This window comes from Dipodomys spectabilis, unplaced genomic scaffold (assembly GCF_019054845.1).
Source record: "Dipodomys spectabilis isolate Male_0828 unplaced genomic scaffold, ASM1905484v1 ptg000214l, whole genome shotgun sequence".
In the NCBI taxonomy this organism is placed as follows: domain Eukaryota; kingdom Metazoa; phylum Chordata; class Mammalia; order Rodentia; family Heteromyidae; genus Dipodomys; species Dipodomys spectabilis.
In genome coordinates, this window is record NW_024870891.1 from 2,791,426 (window position 1) to 2,798,430 (window position 7,005).

The window sequence follows — 7,005 nt, forward strand, 5'->3', positions numbered from 1 at the left end:
ATTACCCTTATTTTTTCATGAAAAGTTCAGTGTAGAGAAAAAGCCCTTTGCAAACTGAGCTGCCAGCCAGTTCTGAGGACCTGAGAACAAGCCATAGTAGTGGTTGATAGATATAGATATAGATATAGAGATTGAGATTGATATAGAGATAGATAGATAGATGTGTAGTTGGCTATATATGAGAGAGAGACTATGTGCGGATATTAAATTATATATATTATGAATTATTATTAAATTATACCTCCATTTAATGAAGTATCATGGTTGAATACTTATTGAAGCATTAATGTAAATGTAGTCAGTATTCCTTAATTGGGACTATCACACCGTGGTGCTAGAATGGAAGACATAATCCAATACTTTTTGTGTGGCATTGTATAAGAGAATCATGAATTAACTGCAAATATAATTATTACTTTTATAACACTCCATTAAACATTCACATGAATAGTGAAGATTTTCTCAAGATCTCCCTCCATTTGCAGGAGGCAGTCCTGGCATTCGAACTCCAAGCCTGGGTAGTTTACTTCAAAATGCAAACCATTATAATGACACTGTGAAGATTTCAGTTTGTCACAATGAAAAAAGAACAAGAAGAAAAGAAAGCCAGGTGTCATTTGTGCCTGCCTGTAATCCTAGGTCTTCATAAGTCTGAGAGGTAGAGAATGCCAGTTTGAATTCAGCCAGGACAAGAAAGTCCACAGCACTGTTATTTCTGTGGGATCCCAGAAATAAAAAAAAATTGCCATGAGTGTGGCTGTGGCTCAAGGACAGAGCGATACCTTTGAGCAAAAGGAACTCAGGAAATGTGCCTAGGCTCATAATACAACCCCTGAACCTGCCAAAAAAAAAAAGTAACTCCCTGTCTCCCCATATATGTATGCATGTATTTCTATCGGTGAAGGTCCAGAATCCCTATGATGAAAGGCACCAAGCTAGGAAAATTGCTTTGAATAAAATGATTTGGTAGCACAGACAGTGCTTTCAAGACAGTGCATGTTCCGGGGCTCCCAGATACCAGTGTAGCCTGAGGTTTTCTCGACACCAGGGACTGCTGGAGGAAGTCTGCCTCATTGTTGGAACAGGCAGACAAAATCATCACACCTGTACAGCTGTGTAACAAACAACTCCATCTAGGCCAATTAGTGAGCAGGAGTGTGGGTGGGCTCTGAAACCTAGGAGAAAAAAATGCCCCTTTGAAACTCAAGCTATCTCTCTCCTCAGTGCTATTTTGACAGGAAGCCTCCATTTGTGCCACCTCCTGTGGAAGGCCAAGTTCCCTGCACTTATCCTGTCTTTGTTAGTCTATGTTCCAGTGTTGAAATAACTTGCTACAATAAATTCAAGGGTCTTTCTGGCAGACAACAAGGAAGCTGAACCTTATAAAATGATTCATGCCTGGCAACGGTGCCTTCCTAGTTTCTGGAAGCTTGCTAAATCAAAGCACATGTGTAATATCACAATACTTCCTGTCATCTAGAGCTGGTGAAGCTCATCAAGTTTTAAAACCTTTGACCTCTCATAGTTGGGCCCTGGGTGGCTAGGTTTTGGGGTTGAACACAGGGCCTGGGTGCTGACCATGAGCTCAGAACAGAAGCTCAGTGCTTTACCATTTGGTGTCACAACATCACTTCTGGTATCTCTGTGTGTGTGTGTGTGTGTGTGTGTGTGTGTGTGTGTGTGTGCACGAATGTGTGTGCATACACTTGTCCTGGAGCTTGAACTCAGGACCTGAACACTGTACCTGAGTTTCTCCTGTACAAAGATAGCACTCTACCACTTTAGCCACAGAGCCACTTCAGGCTTTATTCTAGTGATGTGGTACTAAATAATCAAGCCCAGGTATTCATACAATGAAAGCACTCTACCCTAAGACACATTCCCAGCAATGGACTTCAGGTTTCTTTCTTTATTTTCTTGTAAGTCAGAAGAATTGAAGTCTAGGCCTGGGTGCTGGCCTTGCCCTCTTCAGCTAAATACAAGTGCTCTACCACTTGAGCTACAGAACCCCTGCAGGTTTTTGTTAATTCACTGGAGAGAAGCCTCTCAAGGAATTCCATGCCCAGGCTGGCTTTGGAAAGTGATCCTCAGCTCTCAGGCTCCTGAGTAGCTAGGATGACGGTGTGAGTTATTGGCACCCAGCTGCCACCTCAAGTTTCTAAGTGGTGAATAGGAGATAATAGTCTCATGGGACCATTTGTGTCTGGGATAGTTTGGAACCAAGGTTGTCAAATACCAGCTTCCTGAGTAGGTAGGATGACAGACCTCAGCTACAGATGCCTAGACTGTAACACTCTGTTGCAAGGGGGTTCTTGGCTCCACATGGTTCAGTGGCTAGGTCCTGAGTTCAAGGTTCACGACCAAGAAAAATAAACCAAAACAATTTTCTGCAGGAGACAACTCAGTAGAGTTAGGTACATACACAATTGGCACTGACATTGGGACATATTTGAGCCTCAAGATTCTCATCTGCACAATCATCTGACTTCTGGAGCCCTTACAAGGACCAAGTGAAAGAATTTACCCCGTGAAGGACTCAGCACACAACACCTCATGAAGGACTCATCACATAGCTGTATCCCACAAGCTCTCAGTGTTAGGGTGCTTTCCTCAGTACCACCATTCTTTCAGAAACACATAACAAACCACATAAAGTTCACATCTAATGATTAAGAGGGATGGGTTTTGGGGAGGAGGTGGAGTCAGCCACGGGAATTTCACTGAAAGTTTGGGAGTACTGTCCTATGATCTTTTGCTCAAGGCTAGAACTCTACCACTGTGTGCCACAGCTCAGAATTTCACCGACTTCCTATCACGGCTGGGTTTTAAACCCACCATTGTCAGATCTCAGCCCCCGAGTATCTTGCATGACAAAGGTGATGGAGCCAGCACCATTTGGTTCTGTGGAGCTGGGTTTCAGCCGTTTACCTCTGGCTAAGTCAGGTTAGATGGCAGTTGTCAGCATCAGACTTCTGGCTTGCTCTGTGATGAGGTATTTGCAGTGCAATCGTTATATAGTTGCAGTCAGAACATTCTATCTTTTTTTGGTGCCATTCCTGGGTGTTGAGTAAGAGTCTAGACACAGTCCCTAAGCTTTTATGCTCAAAGCTAGTGCTCCGTTGCTTGAGTGACAGCACAACTTATGGATTTTTCTATGCACATTGTAGTGAGGATTGAACCCAAGGCTTTGTATGTACTAGGCAAGCACTATACCACTGAGCCCCAGTAGTGCCAGTAGTGACAAAAGGATAAACAGATCAATTGTGTAGATTGGTAGATAGATAGGTAGATAGAGAGATACATAGATAGATACATAGATAGATGTGTATATATATATGCATAAAGAGAGAGGGAATGTGAGGATATTAAATTATATACATTATTACCGATTATTAGTTATGAAATTATGTCTTCATTTAATAAAGTATCCTGGTTTTATACTTATAGAAGCATTAATTAAAAAGTATTCAATATCCTTCCATTAGGGGAAATCACACCATGGTGCTACAATGGCAGATATAAATCTAATAATTTTTGCATGGCATTCTAAAATAGAATCATGAATTAACTGCAAATTTAATTATTACTTTTATAACATTCCATTAGCATTCACATGAATAGGAATGAGTTTGTCAGGATCTCCTTCCATATGTGGGTGGCAGTCCTGGCATTCAAACTCCAAGCCTGGGTAGTTTTCTTCGAATGCAAACCATTGGAATAACACCGTGAAGATTTCAGATTGTTATGATTACAAAAAGAAGAAGAGGAAAAGAAAACTAGGACCCAGGGGCTCCTGCCTGTAATCCTAGCTCCTCAGGAGGCTGAGATGTAGAGAATGCAAATTTGAATTCAACCGGGGCAGGAAAGTCCAAGACCCTCTTATTTCTAAGAGATTACAGAAAAAAAAAAAAAAAACATGAATGGGGCAGTGGCAATACCCTTGAGCAAAAGGAGCTCAGGGACAGGGCCTAGGCTGATAGTACAACACGGAACTGCCCCCCCAAAAGGAGGCAATAACTCCATGTCTCTGTGTATGGATGGATGATGCATGGATGATGGGCATTCAGCAAGTTGCCAATGCCCAGACCCCCAACCTGGGCAAGCTGAGACAAGCCCTGAAGAGTACTAAGTGTGAGCCGGCAGCTTGAACAAAGCATCCTTGTATGCCATTTAATAACTGAAGCTTGATGTTCTGGCTGAGGTGTCCCATTGGGATAATTAGAAGCCGGCCACTGCCTCCAGGGAGACCACAGTTCCTAGACTGTAGGAGTTGTCAAAGTTTCTGGCTCCATATTCTCTATCCCTCTGTAGGCTGTGAGCCTAGACTCTGGTGCCTGGTCACTATCACTCACTTATCATTCCTCATTGCCTAGTCACAGGCTGCTCCCAAATCTTGGTAAAGATATGAAATAGTCAGCGATTTCTATGCCTAAAGAGGTATGTCAATAAATCCCACCCTCATAACTCCCGTTAGAAGTGAGCCTTGGGCTGCGAATGTGGCTTAGTTGTAGAGTGCTTGCCTAGCATGCACTAAATCCTCGGTTCTATTCCTCAGTACCACAGAAACAGCAAAAGCCAAAAGTCGCATTGTGGCTTAAGTGATACCCTTGAGCAAAAGAAGCTCAGGAACTTGCCCAGACCCTGATTTCAAGCTACAAGACTGGCACAGAAAGATGTGAACCTGGTGAGACATATTTTTTCTGGGACTCAGAGGAAGGCCAAGGTTATATGTAAGAGGTAGGGTAGAAGGCAGGTGCTGGTGGCTCACCCTTGGAAGTTACTCAGGAAGCTGAGAGCTAAGGATCCGAATTGCAGGCCAGAAAGTCTATATGAGAACTTTTTCTCCAATTAAACACCCCCAAAGTCAGAAATAGAACTGTAGTTCAAGTAGTAAAGTGCTAGCCTTGAACACAAAAGCTTAGGGATAGGATAGCATCCAGGCCATTAATTCAAACCCAGGAGAGGCACACACACACACACACACACACACACACACACACACACACACACACACACACACACACACACCAAGATAGAGCATTTGCCAGTCAGCCTGCAAAAATTCCATCTCTACCAACTCAATATAACAAAAGAGGTAGAAGGGAAGCAAAGACTTGTTCCAGGAGGTGATATATCCAGTGCCAAAATTCTACAGGAGTTCTAAGATGTGGATACAGGAAAGAGAGCCTCAGGCAGTAGGTACAGCATGGACAAAGGTCCTAAGGTGTGCTGTAGAGCAGGTGGTGTTGTTGGAATGAAGGCTCTGTGGCTTCAGAAAAGTCTATTAGGACATTCAAGGCTGGGTCAAGGTTTGTACTTGAGTCACAGGGCAGAGGGTGGGGTCCTAGAATGGGGCCCAGGGGGAAGATTAGCTTGGCTTTACACCAGAGACCCCAGCCATTTCCTATGGCTGGAAGTCTATTTTTCACAGCTCCTAACCCTCAGGCATCCATTGCATGGAGGAGTCAGGGCAAACGCAGGGAAGAACTCTTGCTTAAGAAAAGCTTCTAGCCCAATGCCACCAGTGGCTCAAACCCTGTAAATCCTAGTTACTCAGGAGACTGAGATAGAGATCTAGGGTCAAGCCAGATCAGGAGAGGAAAGTTAGTGAGACTCTTCTTGCAAATGAACTACCAAAAACCAGAAATGGAGCTGAGGCTCAAGTGGGAGAGTGCTAACCTTGAGGGAAAAAGTTAAGAGACCAGAGACCAGACCCTGAGTTCAAGCCCAGTACTGGCACAGAAAAATAAAGAATAGCTTTCAGGAGCTCCTAGTCCACTCTGGTGAAAGGCCAGATCAGCTGGGCACCTGTGGCTCATACCTGTCCTCCTACCTCCTCAGGAGGCTGAGATCTGAGGATCGCAGTTCAATTCCAGTCCAGGCAGGATAGTCCGGGAGACTCTGATCTTCAAGGAACCTCCAGAGGACCGGACGTAGTTCTGTAACTCAAGTGGTAAGCTTAAGAGCTGGGACAGAGCCCAGGTCCAGAGTTCGAGCCCTGTGACCAACACCTGGTCTGCTTGGACCTCACTGTGTGGCTCTAGGCAAAGTAGTTTCCTGTTGGCCCCCTGAGGTTCTCCCAATGTGTAGGTGTTCTACAAGTCTTGAGTGGAGCCTGTTTGGAGGCCATTGCCTACAGAGCGGGCCACAGTAACAGAGAAAGATCGAGCCTTGGGGCATGGAGATCATCAGAATTGCATCTGTCATGGGTGCAATGTGGATCTGAGCAGTAAATCGCCATCTCAGACCAGGATTCTGGGCCAGGAGGGGCAGGAGGTGCAAGATGTCACACCAAGTAACGTCCACTCATTCGGGTATCACAAATGCGTGAATTTGTCAGGCACACCTTGGGCAGGTGTTGAGTTGGGCTCATGAAAGCCTTGTAGGCTCAGGAATCCACAGCCAACTGGCTGCTGCTTGTAGCAGTCACTATCCCAGGAATCCCAGGGCTCGGAGTCCTGCTTTCCTCACCAGTGCTTGGGTGCAGATTAAGATCTGCAATCGTGGGCCAACTACAAACGAGCATCCCTAGTGTCCTTCCCTTGGTCCTATGGCCCCATGCACAGATGGAGGGGTAGGTTCTATGGAACTCACTGCCATGGCCGAGACCCCTCAGCCCAAGAAAGACTTAGGGAGAAACCACTTGATTTGGCTTGAGAGTTTACTTTGACTATGCCTCAAGACTGCCCCCAGTTCTAGCTCAGCTCATCATTACTACCTTCCTCTGTATGTGTGTGTATGTGTGTGTATGTGTGTGTGTTTGTGTGTGTGTGGTGTGTGTTTGTGTGTGGATGAGCAAGTATGCATCATGGTACTAAGGCTTGAACTCAGGGCCCAGGCTCTGTCCCTCACTTTTTTCATTCAGGGCTAGCTCTCTACCACTTGAGCCACATCTTTTCTTCCAGCTTTCAGGTGGTTCTTGGGAGAGGAGAGTCTCACAGACATTTCTTGCTGCGCTTCCTCTGAATAGCAATCCTCAGATTTCAGACTCCTGAGGAGCTAGGA